Source organism: Lithobates pipiens, unplaced genomic scaffold, assembly GCF_037356315.1.
Source record: "Lithobates pipiens isolate NorthernLeopardFrog02 unplaced genomic scaffold, aLitPip1_a1.2 Scaffold_18, whole genome shotgun sequence".
Lineage (NCBI taxonomy): Eukaryota > Metazoa > Chordata > Amphibia > Anura > Ranidae > Lithobates > Lithobates pipiens.
The window spans coordinates 388472767-388493591 of NW_027507758.1; the positions used below are offsets into that span (position 1 = coordinate 388472767).

Genomic DNA, 20825 nt, shown 5'->3' on the forward strand with positions numbered 1-20825 from the left:
GGTCCTAAGTATTCAGACCATTTTCTCAGTATTTAGTAGAAGCACCCTTTTGATCTAATACAGACATGAGTTATTTTGGGAAAGATGCAACAAGTTTTTCACACCTGGATTTGGAGATCCTCGGCCATTCCTTCTTGCAGATCCTCTCCAATTCTGTCAGGTTGGATGGTAAACATGGTGGACAGACATTTTTAGGTCTCTCCAGAGATGCTCAATTGGGTTTAAGTCAGGGCTCTGGCTGGGCCATTCAAGAACAGTCACAGAGATGTTGTGAAGCCACTCCTTCGTTATTTTAGCTGTGTGCTTAGGGTCATTGTCTTGTTGGAAGGTAAACCTTCGGCCTAGTCTGAGGTCCTGAGCACTCTGGAGAAGGTTTTCGTCCAGGATATCCCTGTACTTGGCCGCATTCATCTTTTCCTCGATTGCAACCAGTCATCCTGTCCCTGCAGCTGAAAAACTCCTCCACAGCATGATGCTGCCACCACCATGCTTCACTGTTGGGACTGTATTAGACAGGTAATGAGCAGTACCTGATTTTACCTGATTTTCTCCACACATACCGCTTAGAATTAAGGCCAAAAAGTTCTATCTTGGTTTCATCAGATCAAAGAATCATATTTCTCACCATCTTGGAGTCCTTCAGGTGTTTTTTTTTAGCAAACTCCATGTGGGCTTTCATGTGTCTTGCACTGAGAAGAGGCTTTCATCTGGCCATTCTGCCATAAAGCCTCGACTGGTGAAGGGCTGCAGTGATGGTTGACCTTCTACAATTTTCTCCCATCTCCCGACTGCATCTCTGGAGCTCAAATGTGTAAAATGGACCCTCGCGCCACTATGTGCTAGACGTGAAATAAATCTACGTGCAAAACAAAGTATAATGTAACAATCTGTGGAATAACAAAAGTGCAAGTGCTACTAAATGAAACAAAAAATGCAGCGGGACAAAATAGTAAACACAAACTATCACTTAAATAATTAAAAAAGAGTCCTGCGCAAATAATACCACAAAAAATGAATAATGTATAAAAAAACAAGAGTCAATGTAAATATTTCAAAATAAACACACCAATAGTGTAAGTGTGTATTGAAAAAGCACTGGAGAAAGAACAGGACCAAATGTTCCAAAAGATCAGGCTCCCAGAACTCTCACCTCAGAGATGGAATAATAAGGCAAAAGAAAGTAATTCCAATGGACTTCTCCTTCACTTCTCTGTGCACAATCATCAAATGGTATAAACTTCTACCACTAGAGGGCCGATTCAATCTCTTATGAGTAATGCTGCAGCATATGTATCCTCGTGGTATGAAACTTAAAGAAAACACAGAGGGGAAGGGGGAAGGGAGAGAGAAAGGGGACTCCAATAGTGTAGTGGTTTCCAAAACTGAATAAATTTATTTAAGAGAAAGCAAATGGACTCTCACATTTAAAAAGAAAATATCAAACAGAAAGAGATCTGGCGTGTACAGCCAGTCTTACGCTTGTTCCGGTATTCCTGCGGCCACTCCCTACGCGTTACGTCACCACGTGACTTCTTCATGGGGATCACGTGGTGACGTAACGCGTAGGGAGTGGCCGTAGGAATACCGGAACAAGCGTAAGACTGGCTGTACACGCCAGATCTCTTTCTGTTTGATATTTTCTTTTTAAATGTGAGAGTCCATTTGCTTTCTCTTAAATAAATGTATTCAGTTTTGGAAACCACTACACTATTGGAGTCCCCTTTCTCTCTCCCTTCCCCCTTCCCCTCTGTGTTTTCTTTAAGTTTCATACCACGAGGATACATATGCTGCAGCATTACTCATAAGAGATTGAATCGGCCCTCTAGTGGTAGAAGTTTATACCATTTGATGATTGTGCACAGAGAAGTGAAGGAGAAGTCCATTGGAATTACTTTCTTTTGCCTTATTATTCCATCTCTGAGGTGAGAGTTCTGGGAGCCTGATCTTTTGGAACATTTGGTCCTGTTCTTTCTCCAGTGCTTTTTCAATACACACTTACACTATTGGTGTGTTTATTTTGAAATATTTACATTGACTCTTGTTTTTTTATACATTATTCATTTTTTGTGGTATTATTTGCGCAGGACTCTTTTTTAATTATCTCTGGAGCTCAGCCACAGTGATCTTTGGGTTCTTCTTTACCTCTCTCACCAAGGTTCTTCTCCCCCTATAGCTCAGTTTGGCTGGACAGCCAGCTCTAGGAAGTGTTCTGGTCTTTCCAAATGTCTTCCATTTAAGGATTATGGAGGCCACTGTGCTCTTAGGAACCTTAAGTGCAGCATAATTTTTTTTTGTAACCTTGGCCAGATCTGTGCCTTGCCACAATTCTGTCTCTGAGCTCTTCAGACAGTTAATTTGACCTCATGATTCTCATTTGCTCTGACATGCACTGTGAGCTGTAGGGTCTTATATAGACAGGTGTGTGGCTTTCCTAATCAAGTCCAATCAGTATAATCAAACACTGGACTCAAATGAAGGTGTAGAACCATCTCAAGGATGATCAGAAGAAAGGGACAGCGCCTGAATGTAATATATGAGTGTCACAGCAAAGGGTCTGATTACTTAGGACCATGTGATATTTCAGTTTTTCTTTTTTAATAAATCTGCAAAAATGTCAACAATTCTGTGTTTTTCTTTCAATATGTGGTGCTGTGTGTAAATTAATGAGAAAAAAAAATGAACTTAAATGATTTTCGCAAATGGCTGAAATATAACAAAGAGTGAAAAATGTAAGGGGGTCTGAATACTTTCCATCTCTACTGTATATTTTAAGTTAATTCGATTGTGCAACATCATCCCAGGCTCAAAGATTCAAAAAAATTAGGGAGGTTTCTGTAACAATTTAAAGGGAGTTCATTAGTTATATCGCATGTGATGAATAACATCTTCAGGTTTCAGTATATACAAATGAATGTTAATCAACCAGCAGTGCTGGACTACCAAATAGGGAGAGTTGGCACCTGCCTATGAGCTGAACACCATTTAGGGGTCCTGTGACAATAAATCAAAATAATATTAATTTGATCTTGAAAGAAAATTACAATGACGTCTTCTTAAATTGTTTATAAAAGATAGATAAAAAGCCATCAGAACACAATAATCAGTGTTGCCGGCTATAGCTAAAGGCACTGATTGTTCAGAAAAAAACTGATAGGGTGCTTGTACAGAAGTTTATTGATAGATCAACGTCTGTATAGTCAGGGTGCCCATAGATGGATTGAAATTATTCCGAACCTTGCTGAACCTGCTGAATTTCGATGTATGGCCAGCTTTAGTATCTGTTAAGATAAGACATCAGCTGCCTACAGAGAACAGATTGAGATAAGTCAATGGATTCATAGACTTGCATTGTGAGGGGCAGCAGTAAAGTATAAACCATGTATACTCTAGCTCTGCATATCAGAAAGTAAAAACAGGCATGTGTAATTAGCAACTATGGCTGTGTATGTGTTTGCATTGTGGTACTGGGGAGATTATAGAGCAAAAAAAGCACAAAAAAACTGACTTTAAAGGTTGCCACTATAATCCCAAATAGCAAAGAGGAATGGTCTTGTATTTTGATAAAAATATATAATTTATTTCATCACATTAAAAAACACATATTAGAAAAAAAGGTATTATGAATACATGAACATATCTAAAAAGTACACAGTCTCTAAAAAGAGAACAGATGAGGATGCTGAAACAAGGAAGTCACATGTATGACCTATGGGACTGGGAAGCCAGGTGGTCCTAGAAGATTCCTTCTGGCTTGAGGCCAAGCATACGAAACTTCAATATCAGCCCCAATGGATCGCTACACATTTAACCTTTAGCTTTTTCAGGAGAACCTATTGGTATTAAGAGATATGTTCATATGTAAATGTATCCTATTGGATTGTTACACATCATTCAAAGAATGCTACAAGACCATGGGGAGCTTATACTCATGTGGTAGGTGAGTTTTCAATGAATTGTCCAAACTGTATGTAAGGGCATGACAGCCCACTTTTATTAATTAAAATGTAAAGTCCACATAGACATCAGTTGACTACACAGGGGTTCTCTCCACATCAATGCAACACTGCAACTGTCAGAAAGTTGGATGTATGTTTTGTCTGAATTTATGTGCAGTATATACTATATTCCCTTGCAAACACATTCAGCAAAAACATCAACTACATCATTCTCATGATTTAATGTGTACAGGTGAAACTCTAGTGGTTTAAAAGAAAGGGAAGTGTATGAATCTACTCAATAGAACCTCTGGGGGAATCTAGGATGGAAAAGGACCTGGGAGTCCTAATAGATGATAGGCTCGGTAATAGCATGCAATGCCAAGCTGCGGCTAACAAAGCAAACATAATATTGGCATGCATTAAAAAGGGTATTAACTCCAGGGATAAAGCAATAATTCTCCCACTCTACAAGGCTCTGGTCTGGCCGCATCTGGAGTATGCTGTCCAGTTCTGGGCACCAGTCCTCAGAAAGGGTAAAAAAAGCTATTAAAGGGTCTGGAAGATATTAGCTATGAAGAAAGGTTTCGAGCACTGAACCTATTCTCTCTGGAGAAAAGACGCTTGAGAGGGGATATGATTTCAATTTACACATACCCATACTGGGGACCCCACAGAAGGGAGTTTAATAAGACACGTGGCCACTCACTAAAATTAGAACAAAAGTGTTTTAACCTTAAACTGCTAAACTGCATAGAGGGCTCTTTACTGTAAGAGCAGCAAGGATGTGGTTTCAGCGGGGGGGGGGGGGGGGCATTGATAGTTTCAAAAAAATATTAGATAAGCACCTGAACAACCGCAACAGACAGGGATATAAAATGTTATACTGACCTATAATCACACACACAGTTTGAACTTGATGGACTGTCTTTTTCCAACCTCACCTACTATGCAACTATGAAATTAGAAGACACTTGCCCTCATTTTGCAGGCTTACATTTAGGACTTCTCAAAAGGCAACGATTCCAGCATCTAGATAGATTTAGCTAGCAATAGTGTTAGGAGCACATGATGTATATCTGGATACAATTAAGGAACACTTAGCCCTTGTACACACGGTTGGAGATTCCGACAACCAAATCCGTCGGAGTAATTCTGACGGATTAATTCCGGAAGAGGTCCGGAAGTGATGTTGCATACACACGGTCGGACTAAGTTGGCGGAAAATCCGATTGTACATAACGTGATGACGTTATTTCGTTACGACGGGACTATGTTCAGGCTAGTAGCCAATAGCTTTGGTCTAGGAATTTGATCTGAGTATGCGTGGCACTTTGTCCGTCGGAGTAGGCTACACATGATCGGAGTATGTCCGATCGGAGCATTTTGTCGGAAAATTTTATCGGCAAGTTGGAAAAGTTGGTCCATCTGATATTCCGACGGAAACAGTCCGATGCAGACCACACACAGTCGGAATATCCGACAAAACAGTCAGATCGGACACATTCCGTCGGAATCTCCGACCGTGTGTACAAGGGCTTAGAGGGTATACCATGGTCTCAACCTGAGGTGAATTAAAAAGTAGGCATGTGTGGCTTAAGTGGTTTTTAAGCTTGATGCATATGTACAGATTGACCGTGTTTTTTCTAAGCAGGGATACAAAAAATGTCCCCTAAACTGTGCTCAAACACACATTGTTAAAATATGCAGACTTGCGACATGTAATTGCTGCAGATATAATTGAATATTATCTACTGCCAAAACAATTTAGTCCTTCTATGTAAACCATCAATTCCAGCTGAAATGGTGAGCCATTGTCAGCATTTGTTAGTTGTAATTTCTATTTTGCATTATTTATCACATCTGAAATGCAGAGCTTTTTAAAATGCACTGAGTACATTGGAAATTAATATTAATAATTTTCTCAGCTTATACAATAAGATTTGGAATGCAGAAATGTATACAATGTCCCTTGAATAATGCAATTTACAGGTGTAATACATGTTCCAACCAAGTAATTTAACAGTCCAAGTTACAAAATGAAAAAAGTTTAGTTGCATATTCAGAAAAAACATTTATTTCATATTATCAATGTATTCATTTACTGTAATTGTGAAAGCAGTTTTACTGAATAGCAGCAAATGCTAAATTATTTGTTTTCACAATTTAATATATACCAAGAAAATTTGAACTGGCTTAACTAGATCTGGTTCAAACTAGCAATAGCCTACATTTTACAAAAATAACTCATTGCTGTTTAATAAATGAAACTTTCAAGCAGACATAAAGGGGTTAATTTACTAAGGGAAAATGGGCTGTTCACTTTGCAAGGGAATTTGCAATTTGCAAGGGAAATTTTCACCAGAGCTTAGTGAATGTGGTAAAGCACACATGAGAGGAACATTTTTAAAAGCAGCATTTTTGCTTGCACATGAGTGAATGATTGAAGTAAGTAAGTCAGCAGAATATTCACTAAGCTCTGGGGCAAATTTCTGTACCTATGCAAAGTGAACTGCCTATTTGCCTTTTGTAAGTGATCCCAAAAATAAAAATTAGATAGTTCTAAGCACACATTCCAGGGAAGGTAGGAACCTATCAACTTTCAGTTATGCCCCGTACACACGAGCGGACTTTTCGACATCCAAACTCCGACGGACTGAGTCCGGCGGACTATCCGATCGTGTGTGGGCTGCAACGGACTTTAGCGAAGCTAAAGTCTGACGGACTTTAGAAATGAAGCATGCTTTAAATTTTCCCGACGGAACTCCGCCGGACCCGGTCCCCTTTGAAAAATCCTCTTGTGTGTGTGCTACTCCGACGGACTAAAACCGACGCTAGGGCAGCTATTGGCTACTGTCTATGAACTTCCTACGTCGAATCCAGCCGGTCAAGTCCGTTCGGTCGAAAAGTCCGCCAGAACTCCGTCGGAACTCCAGCGGAACTCCGGCGGAACTCCTTTGGAGGTCTGTCAGACTTAATTCCTCTCGTGTGTACGGGGCATTAGAAGCATCACCAGAGAGTCCTGTAGGGCCCTTTACTTTATTTAATAAAGATAAAAGCATACAAATCGTATCAGCTGGGTCTTGCACCTTCTTTCAGTTTCACTTTCTTCCTACTAATATTTAATAAACACTTTCCATCCAGCATACAATCATCAGTATTGCTCATTGGCATTCATTGCAGCAATACAGATATTGCTATCCCCATATACTATTAGCTGTAACTGTTGCTCTATTTACAAAGTTGCATCACCAAGGGTGACAAGGCATGGTGGCCATGTCACATTCTCCCCCTTGTCCAATCAGAGAATGCTTTGCATTCATTAATCACTTACCGACCGCTGCACAATATATGTCAGCACAATGGTGGCGGTGGGCAAATGGGTGTACCTGTACGTCCCCTTTAATTGGCGGGGGTAGTGGGTGCGCATGCCCGCAGAATACAGCGTGACCGTGGCCGCAGGTCCCACAGACTTGATGTCATATCATGTCATGGAGCTGCAGAACGGGGAGATACATTTGCCCATTCTGCCTTGTGACATGTCAGAGATCCACTGCTCCCTATAATCGGGTGCAGTGATTGCTGTCATGTCCTATTTTGTCCATTCCCCTCACAGTTAGAATCACTCCCTAGGACACACTTAACCCTTTGATCGCTCCCTAGTGTTCAACCCCTTACCAGCCAGTGTAATTTACACAATAATCAGTGCATTTTTATAGCACTGATCGCTGTATAAATGACAATGGTCCCAAAATAGTGTCCAGTGTGTCTGCAATAATGTCACAGTCACGATAAAGATCGCTGCCATTACTAATAAAAAATAATAATAATAAAAATGCCATAAAACGATTCCCTATTTTGTAGAGGCTATAACTTTGTAGAGGCTATAGAGGCGCAAACCAATCAATATATGCTTATTGTGACTTTTTTTTACCAAAAATATGTAGAAGAACACATATAGGCCTAAACTGAGGAAGAAATGTGTTTTTTTTTATATATTTTTGGGGATATTTAATATAGCAAAAAGTAAAAAATATAGCTTTTTTTTAAAATTGTCACTCTTTTTTGTTTATAGCGCAAAAAATAAAAATCGCAGAGGTGATCAAATACCACCAATTGAAAGCTCTCTTTGTGGGAAAAAAAAGACATCAATTTTGTTTGGGTGCAACGTCGCGCAGCTGCGCAATTGTCAGTTAAAGCGATGCAGTGCCGAATCACAAAAAGTGCTCTGGTCAGGAAGGGGGTAAAATCTTTCGGCGGCTGAAGCAATTAAGCAAATGCAAACCATTACCAAAATGGTACTAATACAATGATTTCCAGCTTCTAGAGCAGGGGTAGGCAACCTCGGCCCTCCAGCTGTGGTGAAACTACAATTCCCATCATGCCTCTGCCTCTAGGAGTCATACCTATGATTAGAGAAACGAAAGGGTAAAGGTGCGCTATGGACTCTAAATATATTAGTGAAAATACACTTATAAGTGAACACCCAAAACACAGTGAAGTAAAAGTAAAAATAATTGAAAGGTAAATAAATAAAAATAAAAATGCAGAATACCAAACAGATACCCTAGTGGTGAAAAACAGGGGCTGCCACTACCTTTTTAAATTCACCCAAAAGGTGAATGGCATGAATGTGTGTCAAAGGTGGTAGTTACGGCGCACACCTGCTGCTAGTTGTTATAATTGCAAATATTCACTAATCAATATGTTATATATGTACCCAATTATGTGTGAAATGTGTGTGACATAAAGATATATACGTGATAAAGTCTTACATGAAAAATGTGAAAAATATTCTAATAACCAATAAACTGCAAATATAAGTCACTAACAATATACGCAAAAATATTGAAATTATTATGTGCCTGGTGCACAATATTTTATAGTAAAGTGCACAATGCTCCTAAAAAACTGATATAAAGAAGTGTTTAGTGCAAAGCATTCATTATAAAGTGCTCATTATAAAGTGCGTTGTGCTCATAAAAATATTCCTAAAAAAATGCTGAAAAAACAAAAGGTGCTGCTTGCACTTTGAAATATAATTACACCTTTTATGCGATTATAAAATCGCTAAGTGGAGGCATGCAGAAAAAATTGAAAAAACTAAAAAATTTATAAGTCCAACACCAGAAACAATAAAGTTTCAGTAAAACTCCAATAAAACTCCAAAAAAAAAAAAAAAAAAAATCCAATAAAAAGTTCTTCTTAAACAAAAGTTCATACCTATGATTGTCAGGGTCTTGCAATGTCTCATGGGACTTGTACTTTCACCATTAGTTGGAGGGCTGAGGTTGCCTATTCCTGTTCTAGAGTGATCCCACAGGTATGGTAATTGCAGTAGCTATGTAAAAATCCAACCTGGAATTATTCTTCAACCACTTGCCTACAGGGAGCATTTTTAAACTTTTTGCACACATGGTATAATCTGTATTTTTTGCTAGAAATTACTGTACTCCCCTCCCCCATAAAAAAAAATATATTTTCTGAAACCAAATAGTGACCAGTTGCAATTTTTTTATGTTGCACAATTTGCGCATTCTTTTTTTTATCAAATGCATGTTTTCAAGAAAAACAATACACTAAAATGAATTTTACTGAAAATAAACACAATTTTGTACTTTTTTTGGTAAAATATAAAAGAAAGGGTTGCATCAAGTAAATAGACACCCAACATGTCAAGCCATAAAACGTTGCACACCTGTGGAATTGCAAGAAACTAAGGACACCAAAAGTGCTTCATAGGCAATGCTTCAAAAGCCTTTACAGATTATCAGTTTAGAGTTGGCCAATAATTATCGCCCTAGAATTATTGCTTTCATTCTGACATTTGTGACAATATCTCATATGTGTGGCACAATTGATGTTTACATACACTCACCCTACACTGGGCTTTTATATGTGGTATGTTCAGGGATTCATGGGTATCATTCTTTTTTTTTTTTTACTTTATTGCTGTCAGAAGGGGACTAACAAGCAATAGCAAGGGCAGATGACAGGTACTATTTATATACTATTATATTGAAAGTCTATTAGATCCCCAGTGTCTGTTGCCCCTCCCCCCGGTACAGCTATTGAAACACCAATTTGTGTTTGAGTAGCTGCATCCTCAGCTACACTAGCTGAGGAATGACAGCTGTGGCCCCAGAAATTACATATTACACATTGCTTCTGGGTTCATTAGTCACAGGAGCTATCAGAGAATCAATATTCCCCAAGTTGTTCCTGTTCTCAGTAAGCAGTTTCCTGTGGTCCTGGGCTCTCAGGAGGAACTGAAGAGCCCAGCAACCATCATGGGTGCAGCAAGTTGAGAGGAACACTATATCAGCCCCATAAACGTGATTAGGCAGGTCTAGAGCCCTGATCACTTTCATCAGAAACCAATTGGCTGATTCTTAAAGCAGTACCAAACTCACAGCAGGAAAAAGAGTTGTGAGCTTGATTGAACCTCTTTTGCTCCGTGGTGGATTTAAATTTATCTTGGTAGACAAGTGGTTAAACAAAACAGCACATTTAATTCTTATCACAGTTTGTTACAATGTTGCCAGCCTTGTTTGCATGTAGGGTTACTGACATGTAAGTGAAATTTCTGCTTTGCCTAAGGTCCCTTTATCATGGATTGACTGATTGGGTCCCTCTAAAAAACTGATCAATGGACCCCATTCGTTCTCCATCATGTCTATCAGGTGACAGAAGGATGGAAATGGACAGACAGTTAGTTTCCATCGGACAGCCCATAGAGAACAGCGGGCTGTGTCCATGTCTGCTCTGCATCAGCAGAGTGAACATGGACATGTCATCTGCCTGCTGAGCAGCTGGATCCACCGGCAGACTCCACTAGTGTGAAAGGGAATTCAATCTCTGTTGATTCTGCCCACCCTTATATTTCACAGTGCTGTTAATTCATCCCATAGTCATGCAGCCCTTAATTTCCCATCATTCTGGTGGTGTTTCGTATTGGAATGGCAACGTCGGAAATTTTCTCAGTGGGAAAAGGCATGAGGCAGGGATGCCCCATGTCTCCCTCCTTATTTCCTTTAATGATTGAGCCCCAAGCAGTAGCTCTATGTAAATCTCCAGAGGTTCACTCCCTAGAGGTTGGAGGTATTCATAAATGCACTGCACTGCACAGTATAAAGACTAAGGTGTAAATGGGACTTTAAATGAAGCAATTGGATAGTGGAGGTTGATTTGAATATATATTGTTTAATTGATGGCATTAATCTAAAAACATAACAAGTATTTATTCATTTCATATATATACATAGTGCGTGCACAAGGCATACACATGATGAGCAGAATGGTACAAACATAGCGACACATGATCAGAGTGATAAATGTATAGATAATATGGCATACAGATGCCACGGGTACATGCCCGAGGCTGGCACACATGGTATGTATATGTCTATTAGCTGGTATATGAACAATGTCGTAGAATATTAGTAGTAAATAAATGAGGATCAACCCGTATAGGGTGTAGCTGTGACATCAAGTATAGCTTGACGCGTTTTGTGAATCTTTCCACTCGTCAGGAGCAGATGCACCAGAGATTCCTATAAGGTATATGAAGGACATGCTGCAATCTACAAACTACTATTAACTTGTCTATTCCCATAGTTATCTAGTTTATAAAACCCTGCTAGGCACACTCTTAACACTTGTAACTCTTTAATACTATTGTTTATTTTATTTTTCATTGTTTGCAAACAATTACTAATTAATTAATGAGCTCATGGTACCATGTGATAATCGATTATGCATTTACAATAACCTAACCCCTGTTCTGCTATATTTGCCCACTGCTCTCACTTTGAAGGACCTGCAAACAAAGCATAAACATTAGTATCCAAAGCCGTTTAAAGCGGAGGTCCACCCTAAAGTGGACCTTCAGCTCATCGGAACCCTCCCCCCCTCCGGTGCCACAATCGGCACCTTTCAGGGGGGAGGGGGGTGCAGTTACCTGGATAATCCAGGTAACTGCACCCACTTCCGGGACAGCTCTCTGCGGAAAGGGGCGTAACTTACGCCCCTTTCCGCAAGTGCCCGCCCCTTCCCGCAAGTGCCCCGCTGCCTGCTGGGAAACACACAGCTCCCAGAGGCAGCGGGGAGCGTCCTTATTGCGCAGCGCAATTCGCGCATGCGCAGTAGGGAACCGGGAAATGAAGCCGAAAGGCTCCATTTCCTGATTCCCATACCCAAGATGGCGGCGGCAGGACCCGACAGACGACCTAGCGATCGGCTTCGGGTGCCGACATCGCGGGCGCGCTGGACAGGTAAGTGTCACTATTTTAAAAGTCAGCAGCTGCAGTATTTGTAGCTGCTGGCTTTAAAAAAAAACAAAAAAAAAACGCAGAGTCCCGGTGGACTCCCGCTTTAACTTCTTCCCTATTCTCTTGAAAAGGAACACAAAAACAGTGATTATAGACTATTATCATGACAATTGACTTTAAGTCCCCCCAAGCCTTTTCCCATTAATTGTAATGCTAGGGGAACAATTGCCATACTTTCCTATACTAAGCAGCAGTATGGGTAAACCTTGCCATCTTACTGAGGAAAAATGGCAATGCAATTTGTTTCCAACTACATACAAGCCAGAACAGTACATTAGCCCAGGGGGCAAATATTGGAAAGTTCATCCAGTCTTGTTGCTGGCTGTACTTAGGGTGTGGACTGTAATTTCTTATCTCTTCTTCAGAACTGCGTGATCTGTCCTGGCTGCTATCTTTCATATCAGGCATTTGTGCTATGCTGTCCCTGTCCTGAGTGGGGGTTTTCCTTGCAGATACCTGTATTTCTGGGGTTACCTGCTCCATGCTAGCAATGTAAAGGGCTTTACAAAATCGATGTCTATGTCTATTCCATCTAGAACATCTAAACTCTATCTGCCTTCCTGTACCTCTTCTTATTACGGATACACCTGCCTTTGACCCATAATCGCTATCACTGGACTCTTGACAGAAGTCGTGCAGGATATTGACAACATTTTGGTAGGATCTAGCATTTCTCAGAGCCATTCAAGTGGGATAGCTTACATAACACTTATTGGCCATCGAGTATATGAAACTTGCATAATCCCCCAATAAGTCAGGACAGTTGAACACTTTCGTATACAATGCAAGATACTTACTGCAGAAGAAAATTGGGTCATCTACTCTCCTAATTTTCATTCATTGCAAATCACTCATACCATTATCACTACTGTCCGCAATACGCTGCAACTCTTTCCTCCGCATCTCTGCATCTGCTAAGTTATCATTAACCAGTGCCGATAACTGGCCTGCCAAAGGTTCTGGTATCCATGCTTTTAGAAGAGAGCATGCATCCTCATTACTCAAATGGAATTTAAGGGCTAGAGTTTCAAATTTATTGGACAAACTCACTGGTGATTCCAGGGCATTAAATTCACCCAGAATCTGGCACAACGTAAGTCTCTCTTGGATTGTAATCAAACTGTCATTCTGCTTCGAAGCTATAGGTGCAATAGCAGACTGTTTCATCACGGCCCTTCTCCTCATTGACTGTGCAGACATTGGCCAATTGGCATTTTCCTTTGTGCTCATTGAGCGATATTATACATCACTCTTTAGTAAGAAGCTGGGAGTGTGCATTTGCTAATTTTCTTTCTAAAGACATAACCAACTCTTCTATCTCTGACAACTTTATTCGCAATGACTCTAATAGCTTGCTCTTCATATCACAGTCCATGCTGCACCTCTGAAGCTGTTCTTGTAGCTCACTGTTTCTCCCTGACAAATTGCCTGCTTTTGCCCACAATTCATCCATCTCACTACTGAAAGTTGTTGCAATCTTTAGAAGGTTTTCGCTGACTTTCTCTATGTCCTCCCCGAGACGTCTCCTCTCTGCTTCCCACTCCCCTCCCCCCATTTGCTCAGTGTAGGGGATCTTCCCGGGGTAGGGTGAGTTTGGACACTGTTCACAGCAGACTTGGAATTTATAAAGCAGACCTTGGCGTTTATTCGTGGTACAAACAGTCCAACAAACAAAAATATACGGCAACACCGTGCTTTTTAAGTACAACAGAAATAAATAAAAAAAACAACCTAGCCCGGCTGGGCGCTTACTAACAGGTTCTTCTCACCTATCTGACACTTATAAACACAGCGTCTTTCGCCTGGATATCGCAGGGTGGGTTTTAGCTCCAGCAGTGGCTGTGCTCGCAGCTTCCTCCAACACACAGACTGTTCATTCCCAGGCTGAGAGCGAGCACCTGCAGGCCCCGCAGAGCCTTTACCTTCCCAGGCTAATTAGGATCAAAGCTCACCTGATCCAAAACCCAGAACTGGACCGGGGGGTGTGTGGAATGACAGGTCCCTCTACCAAACCTACCTGCCATTCCATATAAACCCAGGCCCGGCAAGATTAAATAACAACTCAGCAGCATATTGCTGCTGAGAAACTGATCCATCCTGGACTTACCATCTCACACTGTGTAGCAACCTAGGTGAGATGTACACCCCCTCGACCACTTCTCCAGTGACATGTCTACATATCCCCCCCCTCTTTTCCAGACCGGAGGGCTGAGCCCTTTGTCCCCACAGACAACTTACCCTCGACAATGCGTCAGCATTTGCCTGTAATTTCCCTGGCCTGTGTTCCACAGTGAAATTAAAGTTTTGTAAGGACAGAAACCATCTAGTCACTCTTGCATTTCTCTCCTTGTTTAACTTCATCCATGTTAGGGGGGCATGGTCTGTCACCAACTTGAATTTCCTGCCTAGCAAGTAATACTTTAAAGATTCTAGGGCCCACTTCACTGCCAAACATTCTCGCTCCACAATGGCATAATTTTTCTCGGCCGGGGTTAGTTTTCTACTCAAGTACGTCACCGGATGCTCCTCACCATTCACTACTTGTGAGAGTACTGCACCTAAGCCTGTGTTAGAGGCATCTGTCTGGACCAGAAATTCTCGCCTGAAATCGGGGGTAACTAACACAGGTGGTTGGCACAAGGCAGACTTAAGGCTTTGGAAAGCCTTCTCGGCCTCTGGGGTCCACGTGACCATTGCGGTCTTTCCGCCCTTTGTCAGGTCAGTTAGTGGAGCAGCAACTGAGGCAAAGTTCGGCACAAATCTACGGTAATAACCCGTGATACCCAGGAAAGCTCTAACCTGTTTCCTTGTCAGGGGTCTAGGCCAATTCTGTATTGCCTCAATTTTATTTAGCTGTGGCTTAATCAATCCTCTCCCAACAATGTAGCCCAGATATTTGGCCTCTTCTAGGGCTAGAGCACACTTCTCGGCATTTATGGTCAACCCTGCATCACTTATGGTATCCAACACGGCCTGTACCTTACAGAGGTGACTTTCCCAATCAGGGCTAAAAATGACCACATCATCGAGGTAGGCGGCTGAGTAATCCCGATGTGGTCGCAGAATCAAGTCCATCAACCTCTGGAAAGTTGCAGGCGCTCCATGTAACCCGAATGGCATCACTACATACTGGAATAGCCCATCAGGGGTGGAGAATGCAGTTTTCTCTTTAGCCTCACCAGAAAGTGGAATCTGCCAGTAGCCCTTTGTGAGATCGAGGGTGGTTATGTACCTGGCGTTACCTAACTTCTCAATCAACTCATCTACCCTGGGCATAGGATAAGCATCGAACTTGGAGATCTCATTCAACTTTCTGAAATCGTTACAGAACCTCCAAGTTCCATTGGGCTTTGGGATTAGCACAATCGGGCTGGACCATTCACTCTGTGACACCTCAATTACCCCCAGATCAAGCATACGTTTTACCTCGGCAGATACGGCTTTCCTACGTGCCTCCGGTATCCTATAGGGCTTTAGGTTTACTCTGCTTCTAGGCTCAGTTTCAATGTGATGATGGATGAGGTGGGTACGCCCTGGGAGGTCAGAGAACTTGTTTTTGTTTTCCTGTAAAAATTCCTGAGCCTCCTGTTTCTGTGACACTGATAGAGTATCACTTACCTTGACTGGAGGGATTGGTGGTAACAAATTATTAACAGTATTTGTCGCCACCAAGGATTCCCTGTCTTTCCAGGGCTTGATCAAGTTTATGTGATAAACTTGGAAAGGCTTCCTTCTACCTGGTTGGTGCACCTTGTAGTTCACCTCACTGATCTTTTCAACAATTTCATAAGGACCTTGCCACTTCGCCAAGAATTTACTCTCAACAGTGGGGACTAGTATAAGGACCCTATCGCCTGGGTTGAATGTCCTGATTCTTGCGGACCGGTTGTAAATTCTACTTTGGGCCTCTTGAGCTCTCTGGAGGTGTTCCCTTACCAGGGGCATTACAGTGGCTATACGGTCCTGCATTTGTGCTACATGCTCAATAACACTCTTGTATGGGGTGGACTCATTCTCCCATGTCTCTTTTGCAATGTCCAGTAGACCCCTAGGGTGACGACCATAGACCAACTCGAATGGTGAGAACCCTGTGGACGCTTGGGGCACTTCCCTAATAGCAAACATGAGGTAGGGTAATAAATGATCCCAGTCACGACCATCTTTTCCCACCACTTTCTTCAACATATGTTTCAAAGTTTTATTAAATCTCTCCACCAATCCGTCCGTCTGGGGGTGGTATACAGAGGTACGGATGTGTGAGACTTTAAATAGTTTGCATAATTCCTTCATCAGTTTTGACATAAATGGCGTACCTTGGTCAGTTAGGATTTCTTTGGGGATCCCAGTCCTAGAGAACATATAAAACAACTCACGCGCAATTGTTTTAGATGCAGTGTTTCTTAAGGGTACAGCCTCAGGATAGCGGGTCGCATAATCCATGACGACCAAAATATACTGGTGTCCTCTAGCTGACTTTACAACGGGACCCACTAAATCCATGGCAATACGCTCAAAAGGCACCTCTATAATAGGGAGCGAAACCAAAGGACTGCGAAAATGTGACACTGGGGCACTAACCTGACATGTGGGGCACGACTCGCAGTATTTTTTAATGTCATCATATACCGCCGGCCAAAAAAACCTCTGGAGAACCCTCTCTCGCGTTTTGTCAGTCCCCAAGTGTCCCCCAAGAACATGGTTATGTGCCATGTCAAGCACCTGACGCCGGTACGGCTTAGGTACCAGAAGCTGTTCCACAATCTCATCCTTAATCTTATTGACTCTATAGAAAAGATCATTAGTCACCGAAAAATGTGGAAATCTATTTTCAGCATCTGGTTCCTGAGGTACCCCATTCATAACAGCAACCTGCTCTCTCACATTTTTGAGAGTGGGGTCCTGTAATTGTGCAGCGCCAAAATTATCCCTAGACACCTCTAAGTCTAGTATATTTTGCTCAGTGGGAGGAGCCTCCTCCTCCCCAGCCAGGACCTGCAAAGGAAAACAATCATTTTCATCCTGCACACTTTTATCATTCACAGGGGACAAGGCAACCCCCTTAGAGGTATCCTCACTCCTTTTGGGGATTTTTCTTTTTTCCCAGAGAGCCCAGAATAATGGAAAATCGCGCCCCAATATTACATTATGCATGAGGTTTTTAACCACACCCACTTCATATTGTACGATGCCTTGTTCAGTCCCGACTTTAGCCAGCACTATAGGGTACACTTTTGTATCACCATGTATGCACACAACACTCATATGCTTTTTAGACTCTAAGTCCCCAGCCACCAGGCTAGCATGCATCAAGGTTACGAGGCTTCCCGAGTCCATTAACGCCTTAACAGGAAGGTCATTGATTGTAATATTGCAGATTTGCGGTTCAGTCTCTAGTCCAGGAACTGCAGCACAAGATGGTTCCGCAAATAGCGACTGACGCCGGCTAGCGTCACACTCCATGGGTTCAGTGGTAAGAGGGCAATGGGCAGACACGTGTCCCGCCTCATGGCATCTCCAACACTGGATAGGGCCTGGTCTCTTTGGCAAGGAGTCCTTTTTAGAGCCCCTTAGCCACCCGGGACCATCACCAGTCTTTTGTCCCTGAGACACCACTTGAGCCCTTTTCCCTCCATCAGCACCCCTCCACACTCCCCCAATAGATGGAAGTCTCTTACCAGCTGACGGCACAGATCTGGCGCTCCGGGGAGGTGAAGATGCTGCAGGAACATCACGGAGGTAGTCCTCAGTCGCCTGGAACCTCTCGACAAGGTTGACAAGTTCGTTTGCATTCTTAGGATCACCTCGTCCCACCCAGCATTGCAGGTCAGTAGGAAGCGCTCGGAGGTAGCGATCCATCACGACCTTCTCTAGGATTTGTGCAGGAGTAGAAGTGTCTGGCTCCAACCACTTTCTTGCCAAATGGATTAGGTCATACATCTGGGACCTCGCTGATTTGTCCAGACTGTAGCTCCAGTTGCGTACCCTCCGGGCACAGACTGCAGTAGTAACTCCTAGTCGGGCAAGTACCTCCTCTTTTAGCCGAGTATAGTCCTTAACCTCTTGCTCACTGAGGTCATAGTAGGCCTTTTGAGGTTCACCTGTTAAATAGGGCGCAATTACCTCTGCCCACTCAGCGGCTGGTAACTTCTCTCGCTCAGCCACGCGCTCAAATACTGTTAGATAGGCCTCAACATCGTCCTCAGCAGTCATCTTTTGCAGCGCTTGCTGCAAAGTCCTTCTCCCAAAAAAAATCTCTGGAGCGGCTCCCTCCACTGTGGGTGGATTAGCAACCACAGGCGCCTCTCGATTTACTATCAGGTGCTCGATAAGTTGTTGTTGGCTTTGGCGCAAAGCTTGCAACTCTTCCTTATGCATCTGCTGTTGTGCAGCCATGGACTGTTCATGTCATCTATTGGCCTCTGTCTGAGCCTGCTGTTGTTGCAAACTCACTTGCATAAACTGCTTCAGCATCTCCTCCATGTTGCTGGATCATTCTTGGAGTGTAGTTGCAGCTTTCACCCAGGACATAAGCAGCTGTAGCCAAGTCTGTCCACACCGTTGCCCCTAGCAACCGTGTTGCCCGCATTCTCCACCAATTGTAGGGGATCTTCCCGGGGTAGGGTGAGTTTGGACACAGTTCACAGCAGACTTGGAATTTATAAAGCAGACCTTGGCGTTTATTCGTGGTACAAACAGTCCAACAAACAAAAATATACGGCAACACCGTGCTTTTTAAGTACAACAGAAATAAATAAAAAAAACAACCTAGCCCGGCTGGGCGCTTACTAACAGGTTCTTCTCACCTATCTGACACTTATAAACACAGCGTCTTTCGCCTGGATATCGCAGGGTGGGTTTTAGCTCCAGCAGTGGCTGCGCTCGCAGCTTCCTCCAACACACAGACTGTTCATTCCCAGGCTGAGAGCGAGCACCTGCAGGCCCCGCAGAGCCTTTACCTTCCCAGGCTAATTAGGATCAAAGATCACCTGATCCAAAACCCAGAACTGGACCGGGGGGTGTGTGGAATGACAGGTCCCTCTACCAAACCTACCTGCCATTCCATATAAACCCAGGCCCGGCAAGATTAAATAACAACTCAGCAGCATATTGCTGCTGAGAAACTGATCCATCCTGGACTTACCATCTCACACTGTGTAGCAACCTAGGTGAGATGTACACCCCCTCGACCACTTCTCCAGTGACATGTCTACATCAGATATACATTTAATTCTGAGCAACACTGCAATATCACTTACCAACCTTTCTTTCTCTACTTTCTTTTTTAGCTGTTTACCCAATAATCTGCTATTATGTTGTTGACACTGAGACAATAGTACCTTACACTGGCTTTTAAGAGGTTCATCTGCACATGAATGATAACTGGCAGAGGTGTACTTTTGAACATATGTATACTCAAGTTCCATTTCACAACCATACAATCCACACAATACACAAGTCTATTTGTACTAACGTTCCAGTAATAGAGTAATAGTAATAAACCAAACTCAATTATTGTTACCTCTTACAACTCACGAAAAAATAATAATAATGAATCGCTCTTTTAGCATTTAATACTCTTCATTAATTTCCACTTTTACCTGATATCATTGAAAACAATTAAACATTTGCCTATCCATAGAAAAGACTCACCACACTTACTGCAGCATTATCAGCTGCCTTGTATCTGAGCACAAAAAAAAACAAAAGATAATACGGCGCACTCTGAATATGACTAGTAAACAAACTCATATATTGTTGAATGGGAATGAATATAGAGTATAAATAGTATTAATGACCACAATGGGCTGTTACAGTCAGTAATGTCCATGAAAAATTTGGTAAAATAATTAAAATAGTTAAAATAATTAAAAAGAAACTGTCCATAGGGGGCTGCCAGTTCCGAGTAGAAATGTAAAAAGTGCTCTAAAAAAGAGAAATGGAAGAGGAACGGTGCCTTCTGAGTGCAGTAAAACTGTAAATTTTAATAAAATTTTAAAAATCAATACACTCACAAAAGTGGTTCATAGATGGGCATTTTAATCATTTCAGCATCCGCTAGTCGCCGTCAGAGAGGAGAGGTCATCAGCTGTAATTCCAGCAGAGGGATAGATGATGTGGATGGTCCCAGGCCCGCAGACACCGCTGGATACAATGTTTTTGGTGGTCGTGGAGCACTTTATATAAAGCCTGAAGAAGGGACACGCATGTCCCGAACGAGAGCTCCTCCCCGCTAACCCGGAAGTGATGCCCGGAAGTGACGCAGATCACCACCAGCGCTGGTGTCCAGTGTTTGTGCTCCACGACCACTGGAAACATCGTATCCAGCGGTGTCCCCGGGTCTGGGACCATCCACATCATCTATCCCTCTGCCAGATTTACAGCTGATGGCCTCTTTCTGATGGTGACTAGCGGATGCTGAAATTATTACAATGGCCATCTATGAACCGCTTTTGTGAGTATATTAATTTTTAAAATTTTATTAAAATTTACAGTTTTACTGCACTTCGAAGGCGCCATTCCTCTTCCGTTTGTCTTGTATCTGAGCACTTCTGTCCTATAG

At 42.3% G+C, this 20825-nt stretch overlaps 1 protein-coding gene and 1 pseudogene across 3 annotated transcripts in view; one reads left to right on the forward strand and one right to left on the reverse strand.

Annotated features, from left to right (window-relative positions):
• Positions 1-20825, forward strand: part of MLIP (muscular LMNA interacting protein) — a 415413-nt gene that overhangs the window by 223978 nt on the left and 170610 nt on the right. The window lies entirely within an intron of this gene.
• Positions 12449-19689, reverse strand: LOC143989954 (posterior protein-like; annotated as a pseudogene).